Source organism: Moschus berezovskii, chromosome 12 (assembly GCF_049115385.1).
Source record: "Moschus berezovskii isolate FMDL1 chromosome 12, NW_MosBer_1.0, whole genome shotgun sequence".
Lineage (NCBI taxonomy): Eukaryota > Metazoa > Chordata > Mammalia > Artiodactyla > Moschidae > Moschus > Moschus berezovskii.
In genome coordinates this window covers 4,615,794-4,628,192 of record NC_142471.1, presented here as the reverse complement: position 1 = coordinate 4,628,192, position 12,399 = coordinate 4,615,794, and the positions used below count along the sequence as shown (strand labels likewise).

Below are 12,399 nucleotides of genomic sequence, written 5' to 3'. Positions count from 1 at the left end.
CACGGTATATTTCTCCATCTATCAGTGTCCTCTTTGATTACTTTCACCAGTGTTTTATAGTTTTCTATGTACAGGTCTTTTGTTTCCTTCAGTTCAGTTCAGTTCAGCTCAGTCACTCAGTCGTGACCGACTCTTTGCGACCCCATGAATCACAGCACGCCAGGCCTCCCTGTCATTCACCAACACCCGGAGTTCACTCAAACTCATGTCCATAGAGTCGGTGATGCCATACAGCCATCTCATTCTCTGTCGTCCCCTTTTCCTCCCGCCCCCAATCCTTCCCAGCATCAAAGTCTTTTCCAGTGAGTCAACTCGTCATATGAGGTGGCCAAAGTATTGCAGTTTCAACTTTAGCATCAGTCCTTCCAATGAACACCCAGGATTGATCCCTTTAGAATAGACTGGTTGGATCTCCTTGCAGTCCAAGGGACTCTCAAGAGTCTTCTCCAGCACCACAGTTCAAAAGCATCAGTTCTTCAGCGATCAGCTTTCTTCACAGTCCAACTCTCACATCCATACATGACCACTGGAAAAACCATAGCCTTGACTAGATGGACCTTTGTTGGCAAAGTAATGTCTCTGCTTTTTAATATGCTATCTAGATTGGTCATAACTTTCCTTCCAAGGAGTAAGGGTCTTTTAATTTCATGGCTGCAATCGGCATCTGCAGTGATTTTGGAGCCCCCAAAAATAAAGTCTGACACTGTTTCCACTGTTTTCCCATCTATTTCCCATGAAGTGATGGGACCAGATGCCATGATCTTCGTTTTCTGAATGTTGAGCTTCAAGCCAACCTTTTCACTCTCCTCTTTCACTTTCATCAAGAGGCTTTGAGTTCCTCTTCACTTTCTGCCATAAGGGTGGTATCATCTGCATATCTGAGGTTATTGATATTTCTCCCAGCAATCTTGATTCCAGCTTGTGCTTCTTCCAGCCCAGCGTTCCTCATGATGTACTCTGCATATAAGTTAAATAAGCAGTGTGACAATATACAACCTTGACATACTCCTTTTCCTATTTGGAACCAGTCTGTTGTTCCATGTCCAGTTCTAACTGTTGCTTCCTGACCTGCATACAGGCAGGTAGATATATTCCTAAGTATTTAATTCTTTTCGTTGCAACAGTGAATGGAATAGTTTCCTTAATTTCTCTTTCTACTTTTTCATTATTAGTGTATAGGAATGCAAGGGATTTCTGTGTGTTGTTTTTATATCCTGCAACTTTACTGTATTCATTGATTAGCTCTAGTAGTTTTCTGGTAGAGTCTTTAGGTTTTTCTGTGTAGAGGATCATGTCATCAGCCAACAGTGAAAGTTTTACTTCTTCTTTTCCAATTTGGATTCCTTTTATGTCTTTCTCTGCTCTGATTGCTGTGGCCAAAACTTCCAGAACTATGTTGAATCGTACTGGTAAGAGTGGGCACCCTTGTCTTTTTCCTGACTTTAGGGGAAATGCTTTCAGTTTTTCACCATCAAGGATAATGTTTGCTGTGGGTTTGTCATATATAGCTTTTATTATGTTGAGGTATGTCCCTTCTATTCCCACCTTCTGGAGGGTTTTTATCATAAATGGATGTTGAATTTTGTTGAAGACTTTCTCTGTATCTATTGAGATAATCATATGATTTTTATTTTTCAGTTTGTTAATGTGGTGTATTACATTGATTGATTTGTGGATATTGAAGAATCCTTGCATTCCTGGGATAAAGCCCACTTGGTCATGATGTATGATCTTCTTAATGTGTTGTTGGATTCTGATTGCTAGAATTTTGTTAAGGATTTTTGCATCTATGTTCATCAGTGATATTGGCCAGTAGTTTTCTTTTTTTGCGGGATCTTTACCAAGTTTTGGGATTAGGGTGATGGTGGCCTCATAGAATGAGTTTGGAAGTTTCCCTTCCTCAGCAATTTTCTGGAAGAGTTTGAGTAGAATAGGTATTAGCCCTTCTCTAAATTTTTGGTAGCATTCAGCTGTGAAGCTGTCTGGACCTGGGCTTTTGTTTGCTGGAAGATTTCTGGTTACAGCTTCTATTTCCGTGCTTGTGGTGGGTCTATTAACATTTTCTATTTCTTCCTGGTTCAGTTTTGGAAAGTTGTACTTTTCTAAGAATTTGTCCATTTCTTCCAAGTTATTCATTTTATTGCCATATAATTGCTGATAGTATTCTCTAATAATCCTTTGTATTTCTGTGTTGTCAGTTGTGATTTCTCCATTTTCATTTCTAATTTTATTGATTTGGTTCTTCTCCCTTTGTTTCTTGATGAGTCTGGCTAGTGGTTTGTCAATTTTATTTACCTTCTCAAAGAACCAGCTTTTGGCCTTGTTGATTTTTGCTATTTCTAAATACCAGCAGCAAACAATTGGAAGATGAATTTTTAAAATATTGTGTATATTTTAAAACTCAAAATACTTAGGGATAAATTGAAAGAAACATGAGAAAACTTCTATATAGAAAACATTTTGAAGCTTGTGAGAGATCTAAAGAAGACTTAAATAATTAGAAAGACATATCATATATACATATATTAAAACTGAATTTTGTTATGATTTTCATTTTCCTCAAATTGATCTATTGATTCAATACAATTTCAATCAAAACCTTATATGAGTATTTTGTAGAAATTGAAGAACTTATTCTAAAATGTACGAGGAAATGCTAAATCAAAACAATCATTAAAAGATAGAACAGAGTTAGAGGACATCTGCTACTTGATTTCTTATTAACACTGAAGTTACAGCAAATGCAGACAGTATGGTACTGGCAGAGACAGACAAACAGCTCTATGGAATAGAATAGACAGTCTAGAAGTGGACTCACACTCACAGAGTTAAGTGATTTTCAACCGAAGTGTCAAAGCAAGTCAATGAGGAAAAAGGAATGTTTTCAGTGGAATACTGGAACAAGTAGCTATCTACCTGAGGAAAATAGTAACCCTAATACATACCTCAAACCATACACAGAATTTAATTAAAGATGGATCACAAACCTAAATGAAGAAGTGAAACCTGTAAAGCTTCTAGAAGATATAGAAGAATGTCTATCTAACTTTGGAGTCAGCAAAAATTTTAGAAAGGACACAGAAAATATGAATTATAAAAGAAAAAATGGATAAATGGACTTGATCAAAATTAAAAATCTCTATTTCTCAAAAAATACCATTAAGAAGATGCATAGGCAAGCCACAGACAGGGAGAAAATATTTACAGTACATATATCTGATGAAGGACTCGAGTCCTGCAACTCAACAATTAAACCACAAATAACCTGACTGGAAAGTGGACAAATGGTGCCATAGACACATTACAAAGATACACACATGGCCAAGAAGCATATGAAAAAGTGTTGCCAGAAAAATGCACATTAAAGCTTTAGAGATTCCACTGCAAAACCAATCAGGTGGCTCAGATTAACTGGACTGAAACTGGTTAACAAGGACACCAGCTACTGGAACTGTCCCACATGGTGGAGACTGAAACGCACAGCCACTGTGGGAAAGGTTCTCAGCTTCTTATAACCTTAACACACACCTATCCTGTGATCCAGCAATTCCACCGCTAGGCATTTACCCAAGAGAAATGAGACTCATAAGCAAAAATTCTGGACTCAGGTGTTCACAGTCGCTTGACTCACAACCCCAAACTGAAGACATCCAAAACATCCATCAGTTGGGGAACGCAGAAAAAGTGATACATCTGCACATGGGAAGGCCACTCTCCAAGAAAAAGGTGTGCATTCGTCACACATTCCATGACATGGAAGTAGATCAAAAAAAGACACAAAGCCGTGTACCCTACATGATTCTGATGATACTGGATTCTAGAATGTGCTCAGTCACTCAGTTGTGTCTGACTCTTTGCAACCTCATTGACAGAAGCCAGGCTCCTCTGTCCTCTACTATCTCATGAAATTTGCTCAAATTAACATTCCCTGAGTTTTGATACTATCTAACCATCTCATTCTCTGCCATCCCCTCTTCTCCTGCCCTCAATCTTTCCCAGAATCAGGGTTTTTTTAAATGAGTCAGCTCTTAGCATAAAGTGGCCAAAATATTGAATCTTCAGCTTTAGCCCTTCCAGTGAATATTCATGGTTGATTTCCTTTAGGATTGACTAGTTTGATTGCCTTGTAGTACAAGGGATTCTCAAGACTCTTCTCCAGCACCACAGTTCAAAAGCATCAATTCTTTGGTGCTCAGCCTTCTTTATGGTCCATCTCTCACATCAAGGACCATTTGAGTCCTAACTGTTGACATAAATTTGTAAGATCAGGAAAGCACCAGCATTTAAAGCTTGAAGAATGGTGTAAGCAGCTTGGCAGAAAATCCTATAGAAAACAGTTCACTCTTGGAGGAAAAAAGTTACATCACCAATAGCCTCACTGATGCAGAGGATGATAATGTGTGGAGAAATAGGAGTTTTGACTTGAGTCAAACTGTGTGTCAGGACACTCAGTCTGAATATGAAACATTTTAGAAAAACCTTAACCAATTCATTGCCTTATATTTTTCTTTTTAAAGAGTGATGTGTGACTTTTCAAAAGCTTCAGTTCAGTTCATTCGCTCAGTCATGTCCGACTCTTCGTGACCCCATGAATCACAGCACGCCAGGCCTCCCTGTCCATCACCAACTCCTGGAGTTCACTCAAACTCATGTCCATAGAGTTGGTGATACCATCCAGCCATCTCATTGTCTGTCGTCCCCGTCTCCTCCCACCCCCAATCCCTCCCAGCATCAGACTCTTTTCCAGTGAGTCAATTCGTCGCATGAGGTGGCCAATGTATTGGAGTTTCAGCTTTAGCATCAGTCCTTCCAATGAACACCCAAGACTCATCTCCTTTAGAATGGACTGGTTGGATCTCCTTGCAGTCCAAGGGACTCTCAAGAGTCTTCTCCAGCACCACAGTTCAAAAGCATCAATTCTTCACAAGAAAGAAAGGCGATCAGCTTTCTTCACAGTCCAACTCTCACATCCATACATGACCACGGGAAAAACCATAGCCTTGACTAGACGGACCTTGGTTGGCAAAGTAATGTCTCTGCTTTTTAATATGCTATCTAGATTGGTCATAACTTTCCTTCCAAGGAGTAAGGGTCTTTTAATTTCATGGCTGCAATCAGCATCCGCAGTGATTTTGGAGCCCCAAAAAATAGTCTGACACTGTTTCCACTGTTTCCCCATCTATTTCCCATGAAGTGATGGGACCAGATGCCATTATCTTAGTTTTCTAAATGTAGAGCTTCAAGCCAAACTTTTCACTCTCCTCTTTCACTTTCATCAAGAGACCTTTGAGATCCTCTTCACTTTCTGCCATAAGGGTGATGTCGTCTGCATATCTGAGGTTATTGATATTTCTCCCAGCGATCTTGATTCCAGCTTGTGCTTCTTCCAGCCCAGCGTTCAAAAGCTTAAGTACATCTAAAAGAGCTATTTCAATAAGTATAAAATAAAAAGTCTAAGCCACAGAAAGCATTCTATCATTGTTTAATTGACAGCAATTTTTCTTTCTTAGTACTATATAAAATAATGGCTCATTTTATGTTCACTAAAATACACGTTGTTATCTCTGCTTTACAGTAGAAAAAACTTAAATCTAGAGAATTAAATATCTTGCTGAATGTTCCATAGCAGTAAAATGCTGGGCAAGTTTCCAACTCAAATATAACTCCAGAAGTCTCCAGAATAATAGACAATGCTATTTATTTCTTCATTCTGATTATTTAATAAGCAGATTTCAATATTACATAAATATGGGAAAGGTTACAAAAATTTTTTCCACATTAGGGCATTCTGAATACCCAAAAAATATCATTTCTGTTATTGAAATTCAGTTTCCAATTCCATGACTGGATAAATATCTTTTGAGACTGTTTCTTGTCTATCACTGTGTGGGCGTATACAGAAAGGAACAAGGCACAGTCCCTGCTCTCCAGGAAATTATCTTGAATAAAGGGGATAAAATGGGGATTTCCCTGGTGGTCCAGTGGTTGAAGCTTCGCCTTCCAATGCAGGCGGTGTGGGGTCATTCCCTGGTGGGGAGTTAAGATCCCACATGCCTCATGGCTGAAAAACCAAAACTTAAAAAAAAAAAAAAAACCAGAAGCAGAAATATTGTAACAAATCCAATAAAGACTTTAAAAAGTGGTCCATATCAAAAAAAAAGAAGGAAGGGGGGGATAAGATGTATGGTTAAAAGAAAACAAAACATATATATAGGCAAATATTCACTAGAAGGGTTCATGGAAGGGAGAAAATTCCACAAAGGGAGTTGGAGGCAGGTTCTCCAGGAAAGAATGTAAGGTTTCCAAAGAAGAAATGGGAACCTGGTTAAGCAAACAGCCTCATCTTTGGCGGGAGGAGCATGACTGAGGCGGAGCCTAGAGCAGCCAAGAAGTTGGTGGAAGCCTCAAATGTCAAGTTAGTGGGTTCGGACCACTTACGAAAAACAAAGTCCTGATAAGGAGAGCAGGCTGGACTCCATAAGCTTTGAGTTGTAAATGGAAACACAATTAAAACTTTTCTGGATCCATGACTTCTATCTGAAAAATGATCAGGGAGGACCGCTGCTGGTGAAACCCCCCATGAAGGGCTTCAAAGAAGCCAAAGGACCTGCCCCAGAGGTGTGGCTGCCGATGAACAATTCAGTCCCAACACACGCGGTACCTCCAGGTTCCCTTCTCAGCCTGGGCTGAGGATCCCCTACCAATACCCCAGACCTAACCCTCAACCTCACTCTCATCCTGCTGGGCCATATTCTCAAGTCTGCAGAGTTAATAAAATGTGGGGTAAGCACCAACCGGGCCCCAGAGACTCCAGGCAGAAGGTGCCAAGTGTGCAACTTCCTCCTGAGAATAGTTCAGAGAGAAGACCTTTCAAAACAAACAGGAAGAGGCTACAGAGATGGAGTGAGTGCCAGTATGGAAGGTGTCCTGGAAATACATCATCAGGACCTCCTGCAACTCATCACCAGCTCTAGAGACCAAGGCCTTAATAAAACATGAGAGCAATCACTAATTAGGAACCTTCCTTGATCTGAAGGGGTATGGCTTGGGAAAATTCAGAGTGATGTGGAAGCTTTATATATGCAGAACGAGTGTGAATTCCCTAAGAGACAGTCAATATCAAAACCCATGCCATGAGAAAGCAAGACAGTGCCCTCAGTTAATATTTCATAAGCATTTTGACCTCAGATTCAAGCCCAGGAGGTGAATCTGGCTTGAGGCAGCCCTCCCTGATTGCTGAAACAGGCCAGAGTTTTTAGATGAAAATTGATAAAAAGAAATGTTGATCCTTGAAAGAAGTTCCATCAGCAACGCAGTGACCCCAGTCTCCATCACCCTGATGGGCCTTCCCTAAAGCCAAGGAGAATCTGTCTGCTCAATCGCTTCAGCTATGTTTGCAATCCCATGGACTGTAGCCCACCAGGCTCCTCTGTGCATGGGATTCTCCAGGCAAGGATACTGGAAAGGGTTGCCATGCCCTCCTCCAAGGGATCTTCCCAATCCAGGTATCGAACCTGGATTGCCTGCATCTCCTGCACTGCAGGTGGGTTCTTTTACCACTGAGCCATGGGGAAAGGCGGGAATCTCAGGGGTTCGTATCTGCCTTGGCATCAAGTTGTACACATGCCCACCTGCTCTGCAGCAAGGGAACCGCACAGGGGCCTTCAAGTAGGTTTTTTAAAGAACCTGTCAAAATGTTTTATTCTACAAATAACACAACTAAAAACTTCTAGGTGTATGCCAAAGCTGAAACTGATGCCATCCATTCTGTTCTCTCTAACTACATCCTGAGTGTCTCTGAATTCAAATATTTACCCTTCTCTGCTTCATGATATCTGCAAGTCACTTTCTGAGGTCATTACTCGAGTCTCATAGATACAGAGCTCATGGATAAATTCTCCTTTAGTCTTCCCAAAAATCCAGCAAGGGGCTTTTGTAATAATTGTCTTTGGTTTCTAGTTGAAGAAATGTAGACCCAGACAGTGACTCTCCCAATGTCACAAGGCTTTGGAATTTGAAGATATCACATTAGATTATTGACCTTGAACTTGGTTCTTCCAACCTCATGGTAGGTGCTCATTCTACCAAATACAGTTCAGTAATGGACTTGGTAAACACACAGCCACAAGTCATTCATAAAGGGAGGAAAACACAAGAAGACGGGTTGAATCCTGTGCTCAGAGGGGCCGTTTCACTCGGTCAGTGCCCAGGCCTCACAATGACGTCCACCCACGGGGACGTGCTCATGCATAGCACTCGCTGGGCCGAAGGTGTTTCCATTTGTGATGATTCTCCTAAAATTACCCTTTTCAGTTCAGTTCAGTTCAATCGCTCAGTTGTGTCCGACTCTTTGTGACCCCATGGACTGCAGCACGCCAGGCTTCCCTGTCTTCCTATCCTCTTCTACGTACCCAAATTTGAACTGTACTTGACTAGGGAAAAAGAAATAAAGCCACTGTCGAACATAAACCCCTAACTAACAGAATCCTGCGTCTCTTCTCTGGTATGACACCAGATCTTTTGAGGAATTCCAAGTTCAATTCCACACCCTCTGCCTTCTTGGCACCACCCTCAGCAATGTCAAGGCCACAATCAAGCACCAGTCAACTGCGCCCATCCCCCTGTCCCTGGTAGCTCCTTCAGCTACAATCTGCTATTCTCTGCTGGTTTTGTTTCTTTCTTCCAGTCACCATGATTTCCTGAGACACTGAAAAGCGTCTTCCACAAGCCAAGTTCCGTGACTGGTTCTGCACATCACACATTTTGGAAATGGCCACATTGCATAGAGAAGGTGAGGGGAACAGAATGCTGTAACACAGGATTTTATTAATACATAAAACATAGACTGCTTCAACTAGCTTGAGAAATGAGCTGCCTGGAGAGAGACAAAGCATATAGACAGACAGTGGCCAGATCATACACGGAACAGAATCCCAGCCTGCAGCAGTGTACCGCGGAAACACACCCCGATGCCAGTAGCCAGCAAAGGAAGCCAGCCAGCTGTAAGTCAGACTTACAGGCAGGCAGACGCTTTCTCTAACCGCAGTCCATGAAGCTAAACAACAGCTTCTGTAACAACTGGCCCTAAATAGCCAGGACTTGGTTAATAACAGCTTCCCTAACCTTTGTCCCTGCTTCCAGCGTAGGATCAATCAGAGAAAGCCAAATATGCTCCCCTGAGCAATCATACTGGGTGCTCTAGTTACCTCACCCCAGCTTCCCCAAGGCCAACAGCCTCCAGTCATTACTGGAACCTCCTTTTTTTTCCACTGCAAAGCTTTCCCACTCCTCTGTCTGCCTTGGCGTTTCTGCCACCACATAAATGATGGTAGTTGACTCCCTTGCTATTAAGGTTTCAACAATACCCTTTCCTTCTTCTCATTTGGTAGGTCTCTATTTCCACCTTGGATAAACATCATCTTTGAAAAATCTTTACTGAGTCTATCAGATCTCCCAGCCATTGATCAAAACCATGAAATTTTTTAGAGAGAAGCAAATATTTTGTATTTACCTAGAAAAACTAATTTTATTTCTAAGAATGTTCCTATTTCCCTCCAAATCACACAGTGGTAAAGGAGCTGCCTGCCAATACAGGAGACATGGGTTCAATCCCTCGGTCAGGAAGATCTCTTGAAGAAGGAAATGGCAACCCACTCTGGTATTCTTGCCTAGGAAATCCCATGGATAGAGGAACTCAGTGGGCTACAGTCCTGGGATTGCAAAGAGTGTGATACAACGGAGCGACTAAGCAAGCACACACGCACATAAAACAAGAAAGATTTCAGGCTGCCATTGTATCTAACCAATGTATTTTTATTATTCCCTCTCTCTGCAGAGGGCAGATGATTCTTAAATCAAGAGAAATCCTCAGTCCATTGATTAAAACCAGGATGGGAGATCTAGAAGCTTTCAGACAGACAAAAGGCCCTCTAAGAACCTAAGGGTATTCCATAAGGTCCTCTCATTCAGTAGGGCTTCTAAGAACCTCTGAGCATTGTCCCAGCATCCTCACAGAGATCCTAAAATAGAGAAAGGCCTCTCTTGGAGAGGTTTGTGCTTTTGTCTAACAGAGTGAGGGCTTACTATTCTGATGATGTAAGAACAGACCTGTCAGCATCCTAAGGTGAGTACCTCTTCCCTCCTCGACCCTCCCTGCTGTGGAGCACAGCTCAAAAGGAAATGGAAATCGCATTATGTACAGATGTTAAGGGGCTTCCCTGGTGGCTCAGTGGTAAAGAATCTGCCCACGAACACTGGAGATACAAGAGGCGTGGGTTTGACCCCTGGGTCAGGAAGATCCCTGGAAGAAAGGGCAATCCACGCCAGTACTCTTGCCGGGAAAATCCCGTGGACAGAGGAGCATGGTGGGCTGCAGTCCATGGGGCTGCAAAGAGTGGGACTCAGTGACTAAACCAATACCACCACAGAAGTTAATGATGATCATCTGTCACCAATCCAACCCACAGGGCAGTCCATGGACTGAAAGGGCTGTTCGCCAAGGGGCTCAAGAGTGTCCAGGAAATAGGATGTGGGGAGTGTGTTCCCACCCCAGTTAACTTGGGGAATCCCTCATCCAATCAGTTCTCACCAATTTCTCAGCTGATCTAGAAACTACACAGAAAACTCAGGCCCTCTGTGCAAGATACCATCTTAAGAATTTTCCCTGGATCCTAAACAGGAGATAATTCACATTTGAGAGAGGGTTTCTCTGCTGCCCAAATGATGCATCTCCTCCCCTGGGCTTAATAGAGACACATCTACCTGTATTCCTGAGAAAGATACATTGATTAAGAAAGGCAAAAACTCTAACTCAGAAGCAAGATTGTATTCAATCTTTTTTCCTCTTAGCAAATGGGGCCATAATTCGAAGGAAATGGAATGCGAAGCTGTTGAGAGCCGGGCCCCACATGTGCTTCTGCGTGTTCTACGGGCTGTAAATAACATGCGTGACTGCGCCAGGCACCAAATTGCTCATTAGCTGCCAACATTAGTTGTTTAATGATCTGAAGAGCAGAAGCTGCCAATTATTGTATTCCTTCTTAAAATGCCATTTAAAACCCATACATGTAATTATTATACATTTTCATTAAATTTTTATGATTCTTCTGGAGCTGATGTGCTATGGATTCATTCAGCTTATAAAACAGGCTGTCATTACATAATGGGGTTGAAAATCCATACATCACACCTGGACACTAGCCCTGATCTAGCACCACTCGGTTAATGGGATGAATTTAACCACAGGACACATTCCAGGGCCTCAGTCTCCCCTTCTGTTCCTCGGGATCACAGTGTTTCTCCCTCCTACCTGAGAGAGCTGACGTGAAAATAAAACAACAAATGCAGAGGAATGTTCAAAAGCACTGTTCAGGGGCTCCCCTGGTGGTCCAGCAGTTAAGAATGCAGGGAACACCAGTTTGATCCTTTGTCCGGGAAGATTCCACATGCCTCGGGGCAACTAAGCCTGTGGGCTACAACTACCCAGCCCGTGATCCACAAGAAGAAGCCGCCACAGTTTGAGACCTGCACAGCACATCTAGAGAAAGCCCACGTACAGCAACAAAGACCCACCACAGCCAATAAATAAATAAATCTCTTCTTTAAGTACTATTCAAATGATAGAGTAAGATCCTATTTTCAGAGACTCATGTTTTCGGCCTACTGATTAATGGAAAGGTATATCCTTTTATAACTACCAAATTAAGGAAGGATAATGGTCCACTGAAAATCCACCAAAAATCTCTTATCTATGACTAGGTTGCTACTCTGAGTACATCAGTTTGTCTCCTGTTACCACTCTTTCCCCTATAGGAAGCAGTTGATCACACCTTCACTGAGCATCTCCAGATACACAAATCTGTAGAAACCCTGGGTAGGATTACATGGCATCCATAGTACATCTAGTCTCCAAATTCTTAAACAGAAACCGGAAACGCAAACCACACAAACAGCTATTTTACATAATGTGTCCTTGTGCATTGTTAAGAGTCTCACCCATCCCTTACAGGACTACCCTGGTGGCTTAGTGGTAAAAACTCTGCCTGCAATGCAGGAGATGCAGTTTCAATTCCTGGGTCGGGAAGATCCTCTGGAGAAAGAAATGGTAATCCACTCCAGTATTCTTGCCTGGAAAATCCTATGGACAGAGGAGCCCGGGAGGCTACAGTCTATGGGGTCACAAGAGTTGGACCCGACTTAGCAACTAAAAAGTAACAACCCATCACTTAAAAAGAAGCCACGCTGCCATGAGTTTCAGTGAGACTCCCCGGGAAGGCTTTGAGTTGTCAAGTGACAGGCAGGATGCTACACAACATCCAGGCACAGGTAGAATGTTAATCCAGGGCGAGACAGGCTTATGGCGGTTGTCATCACTCATTCCAACTGTCTCCACATCCCCTC

General features: G+C 42.2%; 1 protein-coding gene across 2 annotated transcripts in view; it reads right to left on the bottom strand.

Annotated features, from left to right (window-relative positions):
* DISC1 (DISC1 scaffold protein) overlaps positions 1–12,399 on the bottom strand; it is a 407,183-nt gene that overhangs the window by 212,111 nt on the left and 182,673 nt on the right. The gene's annotated exons all lie outside the window — the stretch shown is intronic.